The following is an 18,575-nucleotide window of genomic DNA, read 5'->3' as shown; positions in this document are numbered from 1 at the left end:
GGACTTGAGTTAGTGAATTTGGATCATGCCACACTCAAGTAACTAGAGGGATGTCTATTTGTGTGGGAGTTTATTAGTAATTTGATTAGTTAAACTCTAATTATCTTGAACATAGTCTAAGTCCACTTTGCAATATATTATGTTGTAGGTCAATGGCTCATGCAGTAGCAACCGTGAATTTCAATACGTTCCTAGAGAAAGCTAAGCTGAAAGATGATGGTAGCAACTTTGTAGACTGGGTTCGTAATCTTAGGCTCATCCTACAAGCTGGGAAAAAGAATTATGTACATGATGCTGCGCTAGGAGATGAACCACCCGCTACGTCTGACCAAGATGTTTTGAACGCTTGGCGATCACGCAAGGAGGACTACTCCGAAGTTCAATGTGCAGTCTTGTATGGCTTGGAACCGGGACTTCAACGATGCTTTGAACATCATGGATCATATGAGATGTTCCAGGAGTTGAAGTTTATCTTTCAGAAGAACGCCCGGATCGAGAGGTATGAGACTTCCGATAAATTCTATGCTTGCAAGATGGAGGAGAATTCGTTTGTCAGTGAACATGTGCTCAAAATGTCTGGGTACTCAAACCGTCTAGCTGAGTTGGGGATTGAACTCCCACAAGAGGCTCTCATTGGCAGAATTCTTCAATCACTTCCACCTAGCTACAAGAGCTTTGTGTTGAACTATAACATGCAAGGGATGAATAAGTCACTCGGCGAGTTATTCACGATGCTTAAAGTCGCAGAGTCAGAACTCCGGAAAGAGCATCAAGTGTTGATGGTCAATAAGACCACTGGTTTCAAGAGAAACGGCAAAGGAAAGAAGGGTAACTCCAAGAAGAGCGAAAACACTGTTGCCAATCCGACGAAGAAACCCAAGGCTGGACCTAAGCTGGAAAGAGAGTGCTATTATTGCAAGGGGATGGGTCACTGGAAGTGCAACTGCCCCAAGTATTTGTCTGATAAGAAGGCGGCCAACGTAAAATAGGGTATATGTGATATATGTGTTATTGATGTGTACCTAACCAACTCTCGTAGTAGTGCCTAGGTATTTGATACCGGTTGTGTTGCTCATATTTGCAACTCGAAGCAGGAACTTCGGAATAAACGAAGGCTAGCGAAGAATGAAATGACGATGCGCGCGGGAAATGGTTCCAAGGTTGATGCAATCGCCGTCGGCACAGTCTCACTTCAATTACCATCGGGATTAGTTTTGAACTTAAATAATTGTTATTTAGTGCCTACGTTAAGCATGAACATTATATCTGGATCTTGTTTATTGCGAGATGGTTACTCATTTAAGTCATAGAATAATGGTTGTTCTATTTTTATGAGTAACATCTTTTATGGTCACGCACCCAATGTGAGGGGTTTGTTCATATTGAATCTTGATTGTGATGACACACATATACATAACATTGAGACCAAAAGATGTAGAGTGAACAATGATAGTGCCACCTTTTTGTGGCAATGCCGCTTAGGTCATATTGGTGTAAAAAACATGAAGAAACTCCATGCTGATGGGCTTTTGGAGTCACTTGATTTCCAATCACTTGACACGTGTGAACCATGCCTCATGGTCAAGATGACTAAGACTCCGTTCTACGGAACAATGGCGCGTGCAAGTGACTTGTTGGAGATCATACATACTGATGTGTGCGGTCCAATGAGTGTGGAGGCGTGCATCGGATATCGTTATTTTCTCACCTTCACAGATGATTTCAGTAGGTATGGATATATCTACTTGATGAAGCACAAGTCTGAAACATTTGAAAAGTTCAAGCAATTTCAGAGTGAAGTTGAAAATCATCGTAACAAGAAGATCAAGTTCCTACAATCTAATCGAGGGGGCGAATATCTGAGTTTCGAGTTTGGTTCTCACTTAAGACAATGTGGAATCGTTCCACAGTTGACACCGCCTCGAACACCACACCATAATGGTGTGTCCGAACATCGTAATCGTACTTTGTTAGATATGGTGCGATCTATGATGTCTCTTACCGATTTGCAGTTATCGTTTTGGGGTTATGCATTAGAGACAACTGCATTCACTTTAAATAGGGCACCATCAAAATCCGTTGAGACGACTCCATATGAGCTATGGCATGGCAAGAGGCCAAAGTTGTCGTTTTTTAAAGTTTGGGGATGTGATGCTTATGTCAAAAAGCTTCAGCCTGAAAAGCTGGAACCCAAAGCGGAAAAGTGCGTCTTCATAGGTTGCTCGAAGGAGACTGTTGGGTACACCTTCTATCTCAGATCCGAGGGAAAAGTGTTTGTTGCTTAGAACAGAGCTTTTCTTCAGAAGGAGTTTCTCTCGAAAGAATTGAGTGGGAGGAAAATAGAACTTGATGAGGTTGTGGAACCTCTACTCCCTCTAGATGGTGGCGTAGGGCAGGGGGAAACCACTGTCGAGGTAACACCGGTTGAGGAGGAAGCTAATGATGATGATCATGAAGCTTCGGATCAAATTACTATCGGACCTCGCAGGTCGACAAGATCACGTATTACTCCTGAGTGGTACGGTAATCCTGTCTTATCTATAATGTTGCTAGACAACAATGAACCTGCGAATTATGAAGAAGCAATGGTGGGCCCGGATTCCAACAAATGGCTGGACGCCACGAAGTCCAAGATAGGATCTATGTATGAAAATAAAGTGTGGACTTTGGAAGTATTACCTGAAGGTCGCAAGGCTATTCAGAACAAATGGATCTTTAAGAAGAAGATGGACGCGGACGGTAATGTGACCATTTATAAAGCTTGACTTGTGGTCAAGGGTTTTTCACAAGTTCAAGGAGTTGACTACGATGAGACGTTCTCACCCGTAGCGATGCTTAAGTCCGTCCGAATCATGTTAGCAATAGCTGCATTTTTCGATTATGAAATCTGGTAGATGGATGTCAAAACGACGTTCCTTAATGGTTTTCTTAGGGAAGAGTTGTATATGATGCAACCCGAATGTTTTGTCGATCCAAAGAATGCTAACAAAGTATGCAAGCTCCAGCAATCCATTTATGGACTGGTGCAAGCATCTCGGAGTTGGAATAAGCGCTTTGATGAGGTGATCAAAGCATTTGGGTTTATACAAGTTGTTGGAGAATCTTGTATTTACAAGAAAGTGAGTGGGAGCTCTGTAGCGTTTCTAATATTATATGTGGATGACATATTGCCGATTCGAAACAATGTGGAGTTTATAGAGAGCGTAAAGGATTACTTGAACAAAAAAAATTCAATGAAAGACCTAGGAGAAGCTGCTTACACATTAGGCATTAAGATCTATAGGGATAGATCGAGGCGCCTAACAGGACTTTCACAAAGCACGTACCTTGATAAAGTTTTGAAGAAGTTCAAAATGGAGCAGTCCAAGAAGGGGTTCTTGCCAGTGTTACAAGGTATAAAGTTGAGTAAGACTCAATGTCCAGTAACTACGGAAGATAGAGAAAAGATGAGTACCGTCCCCTATGCTTCAGCCATAGGGTCTATCATGTATGCAATGTTCTGCACAAGACCGGACGTCAGCCTGACCATAAGTATGGCAGGCATGTTTCAAAGTAATCCAGGAGTGGATCACTGGACGGTGGTCAAGAATATTCTAAAGTACCTGAAAAGGACTAAGGAAATGTTTCTCCTTTATGGAGGTGACGAAGAGCTCGTCGTAAAGGGTTACGTCGATGCAAGCTTTGACGCTGATCCGGATGACTCTAAGTCTCAAACCGGATACATATTTATTCTTAATGGGGGTGCGGTAAGCTGGTGCAGTTCCAAGCAAAGCGTCGTGGCAGATTCTACATGTGAAGCGGAGTACATGGCTTCCTCGGAGGCAGCTAAGGAGGGTGTCTGGATGAAGCAGTTCATGACGGACCTTGGAGTGGTTCCGAGCGCACTAAATCCAATAACTCTGTTCTGTGACAACACTGGTGCCATTGCTTTAGCAAAGGAACCAAGGTTTCACAAGAAGACCATACACATCAAACGACGCTTCAACCTCATCCATGACTACGTCGAAGGAGACGACGTAAATATTTGCAAAGTGCACACGGATCTGAATGTAGCAGATCCGCTGACTAAACCTCCTCCATGAGCGAAGCATGATCAACACCAGAACTGTATGGGTGTTAGATTCATTCCAATGTAAATCACATAACGATGTGAGACTAGATTATTGACTCTAGTGCAAGTGGGAGACTGTTGGAAATATGCCCTAGAGGCAATGATAAAATAGTTATTATTATATTTCTTGTTTCAAGATAATCGTTTATTATCCATGCTATAATTGTATTGAATGAAAGCATAGATACATGTGCGGTTATATAGACAAAATAATGTCCCTAGTAAGCCTCTAGTTGGCTAGCCAGTTGATCAAGGATGATTAAGGTTTTCTGACCATACGCAAGTGTTGTCACTTGATAACTGGATCACATCATTAGGAGAATGATGTGATGGACAAGACCCAAACTATGAACGTAGCATGTGATGTGTCATTTTGTTTCTATTGTTTTCTGTGTGTCAAGTATTCATTCCTATGACCATGAGATCATCTAACTCACTGACACCGGAGGAATACCTTGTGTGTATAAAACGTCACAACATTACTGGGTGACTATAAAGGTGCTCTACAGGTATCTCCAAAGGTGTCCATTGAGTTAGCATGGATCAAGACTGGGATTTGTCACTCCGTGTGACAAATAGGTATCTTGGGGGCCACTCGGTAATACAACATCACATATAAGCCTTGCAAGCAATGTGACTAAAGTTTTAGTCGCAGGATCTTGTATTACGGAACGAGTAACGAGACTTACCGGTAACGAGATTGAAATAGGTATAGGATACCGACGATCAAATCTCGGGCAAGTAACATACCGAAGGACAAATGGAATGTTATACGGGATTATATGAATCCTTGACACAGAGGTTCAACCGATAAGATCTTCGTAGAATATGTAGGATCCAATATGGACATCTAGGTCCCGCTATTGGATATTGGCCGGGGAGTGTCTCAGGTCATCTCTACATAGTTCTCGAACCTGCAGGGTCTGCACACTTAAGGTTCGGTGACATTTTAGTATAGTTGAGTTATAGGTGTTGGTGACCTAAGGTTGTTCGGAGTCCCGGATGAGATCGCGGACGACACGAGGGTTTTCAGAATGGTCCAGAAATGAAGATTAATATATAGGATGGCTACATTTGGTCATCGGAAAGATTTCGAGCATTACCGTCACTGTACGGGGAGTGACGAATGGGTTCCTGGTTTTCACCGGGAGGGGCCCACCCTCCCGGGAGTGAGCCCAACAGTCCTAGGGTGGCGCACTGACCCTTAGTGTGATGGTGAGGCCAGCCCAAGTGGGCTATGGCGCTAGGAAAGAAAACCAAAAGAAAAGAAAAAAGTGGGAGGTGGGAAGGGAGAGGTGGACTCCTCCTTCCCCAAACCGAATTGGAGTTGGAGTCCTCCTCTCCACTTCGGCCGGTGCCCTAGGGGCTCCCTTGAGCCCCAAGGCTAGCCCTTCCGCTCCTCCTATATATATTAGAGGTTTTAGGGTTTTTGAGACACAACTTTGCCACGTGCAACTCAAAGCTATACCTCGTAGTTCTTCCTCTAGATCGACTTTCTGCAGAGCTCGGGCGGAGCCCTGCAGGAATAGATCATCACCATCACCGGCGCGCCGTCACGCTGCCGGAGAACTCAGCTACTTCCCCGTCTCTCTTGCTAGATCAAGAAGGCGGAGATCGTCATCGAGCTGTACGTGTGCTAAACGCGGAGGTGCCGTCCGTTTGGTGCTAGATCGGGACGGATCGTGGGACGACGATGATTTGAATCACGAAGCTGTACCACTACATCAACCGCGTTTCTTAACGCTTCCCGCTTAGGGATCTACAAGGGTATGTGGATCCGATCTCCTTCTCGTAGATGAACATCACCATGATAGGTCTTCGTGTGCGTAGGAAATTTTTTGTTTCCCATGCAACGTTCCCCAACACCTTTAGTCCCGGTTGGTAACATCAACCGGGACTAAAAGGCAGCCACACACGAGCAGCTGCCAGACGTTTTTTTGAAAGGGGGGTTAGGGGTTTCATACATCGATCACTTGCATCCATACACTTTAGTGAAATATTATGTCATATAACTCATCATCATATTACTCATCTAACAACTCATCATCATCTTAATCGCACCAAGTTGAAATCTCATAAAATAGAAAAACATCATAATAATCATAATCCTAATCGATCATGCCAGGTTAATATAAAACAGAAAAACTTCTCTCTCATATATAGGATCTAGTCCTCTCTTCTAGGTAAAATGTCATAAAACATAATAACACATATGTCTCGGTGATGAAGCAGAGAGATCCAACGGTCTCCAACTTGTGGCTTGCGATCCTTCTTTATTTATCTCCATGCTTCAATTTGGAGCCTTCCTTGTGATTTGCACTCAGTCAGTATGGAAAATCGAACTGAGCCCTCATAGGGATTTTAATTGTCATATGACCTTTGCCATGCATCAACGGAGGCACAACATATTTGGTAGTTTATGTTGAAGAACATAATAGTAGCCTAGTTAACAATGTAATCAACACCATTTACGCAATAGTAGTGTACTTAATTAGCAATTCTTACCAAGATATTTCAACGAATGTCATCTGCCCTCAATCTATGCACTAGTGGCATGTAAAATGTATAATTTGGGTAAATTCCCAAATTATAAGGGAAGTTGTCCCTACCAACCAGGACACCAAGGACAAAGTTGATAAAAACATCCTTCTCCTCCCAAGTTAGATGTGATCCATAAGTGTAGTGCGTCGTGTCAAATAATTTCCATATTTCGCTCAAAGAAACGAAATAAGCTATAAATTACGAATTAACAAATTTAGAATGGATAAACACCAACTATTTTTAATTATAGAATGCAAATTAGTTGACAAATATGGTTGACAAACTCACATAAAGGTAAAACAGGAAGCATATCGACATCCACCCAAATGTCGATGTTACCTTCAATACGATCTTCAAGACAAAGATCGAAGGTTATTTCCATATCCTCCTGAAATCCATATGCCTTGCAAAGAGCTTCCCAATTTGAGCATCGTAATTGTGTGTTATTAACTACATTCATTACTTTGACCAGAAATGTGTGACCATGTCTAGTCCTCAGGTTAGCTCTCCTCATCGCCATACTCTCTGGTCCTTGAAACCGAGCCTCTCCAAAACATACCGTCTTGCATGGCAGGGGATGAACTAGTCGAATTGTATAAAGCAAAGAAAGAGAAGTCATGCTTAATTACGAAAAAACACTTATCATCGTTGCGTACCATTCAAACATCAAAGGTCTCGTCGAGCTAGATGGTGAAGAACCTAACACCTCGCAGGTGAGGCTTGTCACACAAACCCTGGTCACCGCCGCAGAGTTCACACTCCCAATAATCCTCGTCGTACATTTCCCTGTTTATGGATTAATTTCAATGAAACCAACTACACTAAAATACACTACATTAAAATAAACTTTAAGAAACTACATTTTCCGTGCTCAAATTGGGATACACTACATTGAAATCCGCACAAATATGAAATACACTTAAAATGAAACACATTTAAAATTTACTACATTGAAACACATTTAAAATTAACTACATTAAAATACACTAGATTTCTTATTATATGGTGTATACTAGTTATGTGTGTTAACCATGAAGTAGTTTAAGCAATGCGTACATCATTTTTATTTAGATGCCTCGTGCACCTCGTCCAACAAGAGCATCTTGTGTGCAAGATATTTTATGGAAGACTCTATGCCTTGTTTATTATCATGGAAATTGTAGAGTTGCACAATAAATAATCTTCAATTGGGTAAAAAATCTTAAGCTATTGGAGGTATTGTCACTGTGATAGAAAAAAAAAACTTTCTTGCTATGTACTACATATTTTTTGTATCGCATTGGGTCAAAAAAAATTGAACACCCAAATCTGAAGTTCTTCAAAGGGGGGGGGAGTCGGGGAAGGAGGAGGGGCCGGTGGGTCACCTCAAGGCCGGAGACGAGGGCGGCGATAGTGCGGGCGTGGAGGTTCGACGTCGGCAGTTGGCGATGAGGGCGGCAACGACTAGCAGCGACGAGGAGCGGCGACAAGCAGTTCGGTGTGGGGGCGACCTGGCGGCGTCGGCAGTCGGAGACGAGGGCGACGATGAGGAGCAGCGACGACAGCGGTTTGGCGTCGGGGTGGCCTGTCGGCGGCATCGATATGAGTTCTCCCGTGCTGTAACTGGCACCGGGACAACGTGGCTACATATAATGAGATACCTTTAGTCCCGGTTCATGACATCAACCGGGACTAAAGGTCTCCTTTTCGTCGGCCCAAATTCCACGCGAGAAGGGACCTTTAGTCCCGGTTGGTGGCTCCAACCGGGACTAAAGGTCTCCATTTCTCTGTAGGCCCAAATTCCGCGTGGGAAGGGACCTTTAGTCCCGGTTGGTAGCTCCAACCATGACTACAGGTCTCCTTTTCGCTATAGGCCCAAATTCCGCACGGGGAGGGACCTTTAGTCTCGGTTAGTGGCTCCAACGAGGACTAAAGGTGTATGTTCTCTTTTTAGATTTGAAATAACTGTTAGAATATTTATAGTTTTTTAATGAATCTTTTTTTGCTTTAGGTCAAACAAGTTACAAACTTTGTGTTAGTGCTAGTCGTTTTCAAATTTACATAGTTTAAATTTGAATTGTTTTGAAATTTGGATGAATCACTAGTTTGTGAATAACTTTAGTTTAAAAATAGATTTTTGAGTGATTCTTTTTCCTGCTGTTTAATATTAGTGTGTTTTATCATTATATTAAATTTTGGTAATTTCTAGGTTATCTTAAATGTGAGTTTTAGTCAGAAACATATATTTTTTAGCTAATATAGCTCAAAAAATCATTAAATGCATGAAAAATAACAAATTAAGGGTTGAGATTGATGACGTGGCTTTGAATGGTGCATACCGAACGCTCGAAAAGTCTAGAGTTAAAATTAGTTTAAAAAATGAAATGGATTTGTAACACATGAGTTTTCGACTGGAACTATGATACTTCAAAAGGGATTGTTCAGTTTTTACACGAAGTGCATCCAATTTTTTTCGTAACCCTCTCAAATTTTTAGCACATGCTATGCGGGTGAAATGATGTTACCATGCCAATTTTTAGCCTTTTGAGAGTTCATTTTTAGTGCTTTTTTAATTTCAGGATCATTTAGCTCACAAAATTATTAAATGCATGAAAACTAGCAAATAAAGTCAGAAAGGGTTGAAAATTGATGACGTGGCTTTGAATGGTGAATATTGAACGCACAAAAAGTCTAGAGTTGAAATAAGTTAAAAAATGAAATTCCTTTGCAGCACATGAGTTTTTGACCGAAACCGTGATACTTCAAAAGAGACTGTCCAGTTTGTACACGAAGTGCATCAAGTTTTTGTCGTAACCCTCTCAACATTTTAGCACATGCTATGTGAGTGAAATGATGATACCATGCAGAGTTTCAGCCTTTTTGGTGTTCATTTGTAGTGCTTTTTCAATTTCAGGGTCATTTAGCTCAAACAAAATCTTTAAATGCATGAAAAATATTTTGTTTGCACGTAATTTTTATCCTATAGGGAAGATAGCCTTATTTGCTTTGTAGGTATTGTCGAGCAATTTGTTGTCCTTTGGAAGCATATTCTTTAACATTATCAGCAACTTTTCAAATCCCTTGTGAGACACACCATTCTCGCCTTTCATTGCAGCAATTCCAGTGTGGTACCTAGCTTCTTCTTGTCATATTTGCAATTTCAGTACAACAATTTCTAGTGATCCTCTAACATGTGTTGCAACTTCAACTTCTCCTTTTAACTTGATCAGTTTCTCTTTGCATCAGCAAAGGCCCAACCAAGATCATCAGCGGGCTCATCTGGTGCCTCTTCTTCAGTTTCTTCCCCTCTTGTAGTACCATCGTATTCAGGAAACACAGGATAGCTATCATCATCCTCTTCTTCTTCATTCTCTTCCGTTAGAACCCATCTTCCTTCGTTCTTGGTCCAATAGTTATAGCCGTACATGAAACCATACGTAAATAGGTGGACGTAAATGACTCTTGACTTAGAGTAAGTACTATCATTCTGATAGATAGCACATGGACAACACATAAAACCACCCCGCTGGTTTGCCTCAGCCGCACGCAAAAAACTCTACACGCCATCAATACACAAGGGAGAGCGTTGGTCATCGTACATCCATTGCAGGTTCATCTTCATTACACAAGACCGAAAAGACCAAATTAATACAAGTTCATACATACTTATTCTCATAAAACAACATACAAGATTACCTAGATAAAGCACTTAAATGCAACAACAAATGCGATCAAGATCGCAACTAAGGTAACAATTGAGCCAACAACATAGTGATACCAAGCCTCTTTATTAATGACATGTTTTCTAATATTTCTAATCTTCAAGCGCAGTGCATCCATCTTGATCTTGTGATCATCGACGACATCGGCGACATACAAATCCAATTTCATCTTCTCTTCTTCAATTATTTTCAATTTTTCTTTCAAATACGTGTTTTCTTTTTCAACTAAATTTAACTTCTCGACAAGAGGTTCGGTTGCAATTTCCGGTTCACATACCTTCTAGGTAAAAATATCTGTGTCAACTCGATGGGCATAATTTTCATAAACCAGAAATGCAACAAATAGTTATAAAAAAGAATATACCACATCGAAATAATAAACCAGACGAGGGCCGACGGGGACGGATATCAAGACCATGGCACTACGTATAACAAACAATCATACAGGTAAGAAAACTATCTAAATCATACAAATAAGTTTTTTGTATAAAAAGGATAAGAACAAGAGGATCACCAAGGTGGTACCGGCGACGGGACGGTGCGGGCGATCGATGGTGGTTAGGACGGGGATGGGAAGGCACTAAGTAATACACACCTACACATATGCAAATAATAAGTTAATTTGAGCTCAAATTGTATATAAATCAAATGAAATCCCACAAAATTACTCCCCAAACTAAAAACCACAAATCACTAAACTTACACAACATTGCACGAGCTAATCTACCAATGAGAGATGAAATGAAAAAATTGCTAACCTTTGTGAACACTTGGAGAGATAGGGTGCCTCAAATCTTGACAAATCTTGGAAAAAATGGAGGATGACGTCGAGCTAAGGGGGAGAACAAAGAGGGGAATGGAGAAAACAAAGAAATGGGCTCGGTCTGGACGAAGGGCTTATATAGGGAGATCTTTAGCCTCGGTTTGTATGACCAACCGGGACTAAATGGCTCCCTCTAGTCCCGGTTTGTGATACAAACCAGGACTAAATGGGCTCGTGGGGCCCCAGCTTGATGCCCGCCTGCCACCACACCTTTAGTCCCGGTTTGTCTCACAAACCGAGACTATAGGTACAAAATGAACCGAGACTAAAGATGTCCATGCCACCGAACGCTTCTAGCCGTTGGAAATGGGACTAATGGTGTAGGATTAAAAGTATGTCTAGAGGGGGGGTGATTAGACTACTTGACAGGATAAAAACTTAGCCTTTTCCCAATTTTAGTAGAGGGCAAGTTTTGGCAAGTCAAGTACACCCTACACATGCAGTTCTAAGAGTATAGCAGCGGAATGTAAAACATGCAAGTGTAAAGTAAAGGAGCAAGGTAGGGAGATCAAACACATAAGGTTGACACGGCGATTGTTGGCATGGTTCCGATAGGTGGCGCTATTGTATGTCCATGTTAGTTGAGACTTCAACCCACGGAGGGTAACGGCTACGGGAGTCCACGAAGGGATCCAACTCACGGTAGATCTTGACGAAGTAGGCGATATCCTTGCCCTTACAAACATCTTGGTTCAACTCCACAACACGAAGTAGGAAGCTCCCAAGCAACATCTAACCAATCTAGGAGGCACCACCCTCCAAAAGTCAATAGATGCGGCAGAACGATGAACTCCTTGCTCTTGTGCTTATAAATATAGTCTCCTCAACACAAAATCACTCTCATAGAATAGGCATGGGTAGGAGAGATTGATTTGGTGGAAAGCGGCTTGGGGAGGCTAGAGATCAAGTTTCAAATGAATGGGTTGGAATATCTTGATCTCAACACATGAGTAAGTGGCTATCTCTCAGCAAATAGATTTGGCAATGAAGTGTGTGTTCTGAGTGCTTCTCCCACGAATGAGAGATGGGTGGAGGGGTATATATTGGCAGCAACCAAAATTCAACCATTACACCTAAAGTGGCCAACTCGATGACACCGAAGACATGAACTCGGTGGTACCGAGTTGCACTAAAGGCAACAACTTTTGAATCTCGGTGGAACTGATATACACAACTCGGTGGCATCGAAAAGGTGGCTAACGGTGAGATAACACAACTCGGTGACACCGATACCCAAACTTGGAAATTCCGATTTTTTGTATCGAGGCAACAAAAAGTTGGTCTTCTAAAGTCGGTAGCACCGATATGGTTTCGGTTGCACCAATTTGGTGGCTATGGCTAGGGTTCCATTTCAGATAAAAATCAGTAGTGCTGAATTGGGAAAGTTGGTGGGTCCGATTTTATGTATGTGGCTTTGGACAAAATGGTTATGTGGGAAAATGACTGGGTATTTTTGGTAGCTATCTCTGAGAACTTGAGCAACTAGTTCATTTTCATACCTCACCCCTTTTAATAGTATTGGCTTTCCTACGGACTCAAAAGTGATTTCTCACAAATATAAAATGAAGAGTATTCTAGCTTGAAGGTTGGGCCAATCTTATTCCTTTCTTACATCAAGGGGCATCTCCACATAAGCCTTTAGTCAATGCATCTTTTGAACTTTTCTGAAATATACTTGGATAAACATATTAGTCCAATGATGCATATGTTTTGATCAATTATCAAAACCACCCTAGGGAGTAATTGTGCTTTCAATCTCCTCCTTTTTGGTAATTGATGACAACATATAGATCAAAACTTCGACAAAAGGTATAAGCAATGGTTAGCATCAACGCTTTGAGAAGTATGTGAAAAGCTAGAGCTCCCCCTAAATTTGTGCATTATTTATAATTTGCGTTTGAATGCAAATGCACAATCAATTAGGATCATGGATCGCTCTTCCATATCACATACATCTTGGTGGTGCGCATAAAAGATAAGAATGAATAGTAATTCACATGACACCAACAAGATAAGTGAATGATCATCACATAGATAGCTAAAAGATAATAATGTAGCATCAACCAAGCAAAATGTATGATCACACACAGAAAAAAGTATAAGGTCATCCAAAAGACCAAAGTTTTGTAAAACCCAAGTGAGAGCAAATAAAGTCAAAAGCGCTCTTTGTCGAAGCCCTATGATCTATACATTTTTCCCCATTTGGCAACAAGTTACCAAAAAGTTCACAAGTATAGAGCTAATCATCTCTCTGGGCAGATGATGAAGGAGTTGACAGAAGATCGTCCACGAAGGCTTCTGCTGAATATCCTGGAGCTGGAGGAGTGGATACTAGAGGTGCTGGAGCTGAAGCTGAAGGTACAGATGCTTGAGCTAATGAAGTCGGTCTTGCTTCCGACAGTGGCACAGTTGCTGACTAGGGCTTGGTACTGAACTGAGTGGTAGCACAAGGAGGCGAATCTTCATCATCATCATCGTCTCAGCATGCAATCTAGACTGAGTCAACTTTTTGTTGAAGTTGTTTGACTGTAGTGGAACTTTCTTTCCACGATTCTCTCTAAGCTCTTCTGATTTTCCAGAATCTCCGAGATGTTCTTCTCCATACCTTGGACAGAGCTAACTAGAAATGTCATTCTCAACATGAGTTCTGAGCTATGGAACTAGTGGTGGCATATTTCTAGCTGCCTCGACTTCTCTTGCCACTCTACCTGTAGCTGAGCTGGGATCATTGTCATCCATTACCACTTCATTTTCTTCAAATTCTGGCTGAAGAGGTAAATGGGGATGATCAAGTAGAAATGCATGCTTGCCTAGCTTGGCATTGATAAGCACCTGAATGTATAGGGCATATCCACAAGATCTTTTGTGATCAGCAGTAGTCCTCCGGATAGTCTCTAGTATCAAATCCATCACTTTGAATCTAGTATGAGAGTCCAAATGGTGCAGCATGTTGATGGAGTGACCTCTAACCATTTTCTCATCACCTGATTTAGGCATCAAGGTGTATCTCAGAATGGTATTTGTTGTAGGTATCCCTGCTTGCATGAAGTATACTGAGCCAAGCTTGTGAGTTGCCAAGAACTTGTGAGGAATTGGCTAGTACATGTTTACCATGGAATTGTGATTCATCTTCAGTTCAAAGTACACATCAACATCAACTTCTTTCTCCTTGGGGGCACCAATGATAGTGGCCCACTCATCAACAGTAGATTCATACTTGTTACCATCAGTCATCCACAATAGAACCATCAGCATAGAAATGAGCAGTTGAATAAAATTGGATGATAAGCTCATCATTCCATGAGGTCATCTCTCTCCAAAAAAACTCTTCAATGTCCACAGACCTGAAATTTTCTTGCACATTGGGAAAGAAATCTTCGTTGGCGTTGATGAAAGCCCAATAAACATATCTCATGTCACTAACAACTGGACTTTTATCATACAGAACGGTCTCATAAAGTTCTTGTTGTTCCTTGGTGTGAAACCTTGGATCAACAGTGGTTCCTCTCCTGACAACATATGGATCAGTAGTTCTCCATTTCCTCAATCCTGCATCTTTCCTCTTCTTCATATCTTCACCTACTGGATGAGCATCATTGTGTAGTGGAAGATGAGGTGTGAGCATTCTGAGGATGGAAGCATCCTCTTCTTCTTCCTCTGTAGCAAAGGCACTGGAAGCAGGGCCTTTCTCCTTGGTAGTTGCAGGAATTTCCTTTGCAGTGCTCTTGGGAGCTACGGACTTCTTAGCCTTATATCCTTAGGAGATGCTTATACTCAAGATTTAGAGTAAATCTCCCCCTTGATATGACACCCCCTTAGAGGGACAAACTAACCTTGGGTTTTCTCGTAGAAGACTTCAAGTTGGTGAAGTAGTGGTGGATGCTCAATGTTTATGAAGATCATCTTGAGTTGGGAGCAATCCTTGTTGTTTCTTACTCTTCTCACCTACACGGGTTAGTCCCAAAGCACAATGAACATATACAAGAGCATCTATGGACATGGAGTGAAGTACACATTGGATGATGTCCAAAGATACATTAATTACATTGTCCCTTGCTTACCTTTGAGGGAATGTGCGACTCCTTGAACTAATGCATATGGTTGAGGTTGATTGCATATTGTTATTGCCAAAATGAATAAGAGTGAATTTTATTGGCGAAGTCAGCCCTCAATAACTTTCTAGTTCTTCCTCTTGGGTATCCACATCAACTTGATGGGGATCCTTGGAGTTGTGGTAGCACTAGATGAGGCAGTCCTAGTAGTGTCCTTGGGAATCCACTCGACCTTGACTTGGGTTCCTCTTCAAATAGGTCAAGCTCCTCTAGAAGCTTTCGTTTTCCCTTGTGGTCTTGTGGTAGAAGGTCATCTTGTGAGCTTGTTCCCTTGGGAGGAGTAGGATTGGATCAAAGAACTTCTATTTCAAAAGTGGGTAGGTTACAAGGGTTTATTTTATTATTGAAAAAGGTTGCATTTGTATTACCATAATAATCATTTCATTTGATTCAGCATCATGATTCATACCAAAATCACCACATAGATAGGTATCATTTTTGGGATAGACCTGCGCGTCCAAGTGTTTTTTCAATTACTTGTATTCCCTCTCCTAATTTATTATTCCCGTGCCAAAAAAATTTGGGGAGGGAGGCATGAAGAGAGAGGGGGAGGCAGATAGGTTAGCGGTTTTTAATGGCATACAAGATTTTTAGAGTGAATTGCAAAAAACCATCACATTTGGGGCATCGATTGGAGAAAACCATCAGGTGACCAATCTTTTGCAAAAAAACATCGTGTATTCAGTAAACCCTTTGCAACATGCACTGATCGGATGTTTTGCTGCTTTCAACCGTTTTCCGATAGCTCGGGCCTTTTTTCACCCCACCTCGCCTAACGGCTGGGCAACGACGTCGTTAGGTGGAATCCTGCTGCCCCCTCGCTTCAGACAAGACGATCGACCGCGTTGCGCCAGTACACACTCCTCTCCCTTGCTCCTCTGTTCCTCTCTTGCTCTAGCGACCTCCCTCGCTCCTTTGTTCCTCTCTCACTCTCGTGACCTCCCTTGGCCTCCTCTTTTATTCGCTCGCCGCCGGCCACCATGGTGTCTTGGAGCTACGGTGAGAGCACTAAGGGCTCCGACCTGCAGTTCCTCGCTTCCTACGACTCCCCTATTGAGGTTTGTTGGTTCGACTAGGGTTTCGATTTATTCTTTTGAGATTTAGGGTTTGTGTGCTTGCAGATCGATTTGAACCTGTTTTCTTTTTGTTTACCAGAACCTAGGTACAATCGATGACCCACTGTACACTCGTGCTACTGATGATTTTAGGGTGATGTGCAAGCATGGCAAGCCACGGAAGAAATGTGTAGCATTCGAGGGGATAAACACCGGGAATAGGTTCGTTGCTCGTGTCGTAGAAGTAAGTTAGCAAAATTGGTGTTATTTTGTAATTCTGTTCAAGGGTTCGTATTCCTGTTCATTGTTCATAGGCACTCTTCATTTTAGGGATTAAATGGAAATGCCCACAATAATTGTAGGTTAGTGTGAAAATGAAGATGCTTAGATCATTTGTTGTTCAGTTGACTTAATCTAACTGAATCTGCACCCTAAGTGTAAATTGAACTTAACTTTAACTTTAACTTAACTGAATATTTAACCTGTGAGTCTGTGACAACATGTTTGAACTATTTATTTTGTATTTCAGGGAGTTAACAATTGTGAATTAGTGCATTGGGTAGATGAGGAGAGGTTAGATCATCTGCAGAATGCTCTCCATAAACTGTGGCTTATGTATGAGGAGAGCAAGCATGACAATAGGATTGCATGCCTAGAACATTCACCTGCTTTGCACAATATTATAGAACAGAAAAATAAGTTGCAGAAGACTTATGAGAAGCTTGTTGAAGATGTGAACAACCCCTTGTATTCCTAGGATAATCTGCCACAGGTAAATCATCAGACTGATGCTCAGGGGCCACACATAAATCAACACAGTTATGGTGAGAGCAACATGGGAAAGGATGTTGAAATCAACAAATTGAAGGCAGTTTTTTGCGAGTTGAAGTTCATTCATGTTGATCAAGGAAATTGCATTAGAAATATGAAGCACAATCGTCTTAAAGAAAAGGAAAAGATGAGCACTAATAAGAAGACTCGGAAGTGGTGATGGGCTGACCTAAAGAAAGAGAAGGAGAACCTGGTTCTTTGCATTGTTGAGCTGATGAAAGAGAAGGAGAAGTGAAGCATTGAGAAGAGTGTTATGGAGTGTTGCATTGCTGACGTGAAGAAAGTAGGTGAAAATAACAAGGGGAAGTTGAAGGAGATCAAAGGTATTTTTTATGAAGAATAATTTGGGCTGCCATATGAACATGTGGTTCATTGTATTTAGTTGTTAAGTTTGTGATGGAGTACTACTTGTAATGTGTTGAACTAAGTTATTTTTGTAGCATTGAACTATGGCTTGTAATGTGTTAACTTTGAATCTGTTGAACTAAGATTTGCTTGTAGTGTTATTTTATTGTTGGTTAGTGATGAAATTTGTGCTTGAAAGTCTAAATGACAAAATCATCAACATTATAACTAGAATCATAAACAACACAAATCATCATCATAGTCATGTGCAATAATTAGGTAACTTACATAGTGTCATCACAAACTAGCCAAAATAGGCTAAATTAAACTGGGATCAATAACACAAACTCAAATGTGTTTTGAACATCACAAACTTAAAGTTGTTTTCAACAACATTCAAACATCATCAAACTACTTCTTTTTGCTGCCGTGAGAACAACTGAAGCACTCAGACATCTTATAAGATGGTTTTCTCAGCCTTCCAATACCTGAAGCTCTTGGTGGTATGAAGCTTTTCTTTGCCCTTTGCTTAGGAGCAGAAGTGGATGATCCTGGATTAGAAGCAGGAGAAGTAGATGCAGTTGGCCTAGAAGCAACGACAGTAGATGATCCTGGAGTAGAAACATCAGCAGTAGATGTACTTGGACTAGAAGTAGCAGCAGAAGCAGAAGTACTTGGTCTCCTAGTTGCAACACGAGCCGATGGAGTTGCCATTGGTGCTGGTGGAGTTGTACTTCTTGCCCTCGATGGTGCTGGAGCTGTACTTCTTGCCCTGGATGGTGTTGGAGCTGTTGTAGCTGGACTTGGGGCTGATGCATCAACTCTTCTATTTTACTGTGGTCAAAACATACATACATTATAACATAGTATAAGAAATGTTAGCATAAACTAATGTTTTGGAAGTTTGTACAATTTACCTGGTGTTGTTTCCTTCTCATTGCAAGGGTTGGCTTAAGATTTTTGTGGCGTCTAGTGTACCTATGCCCACTCAAATTGCAATTACTACAAGTGATGAGGTGTCCTTGGGAGCTGGCTTATCAAACTGATTCCTTCTCC

This window comes from Hordeum vulgare, chromosome 7H (assembly GCF_904849725.1).
Source record: "Hordeum vulgare subsp. vulgare chromosome 7H, MorexV3_pseudomolecules_assembly, whole genome shotgun sequence".
Classification (NCBI taxonomy): Eukaryota; Viridiplantae; Streptophyta; class Magnoliopsida; order Poales; family Poaceae; genus Hordeum; species Hordeum vulgare.
Note: the sequence above shows the minus strand (reverse complement) of the source record.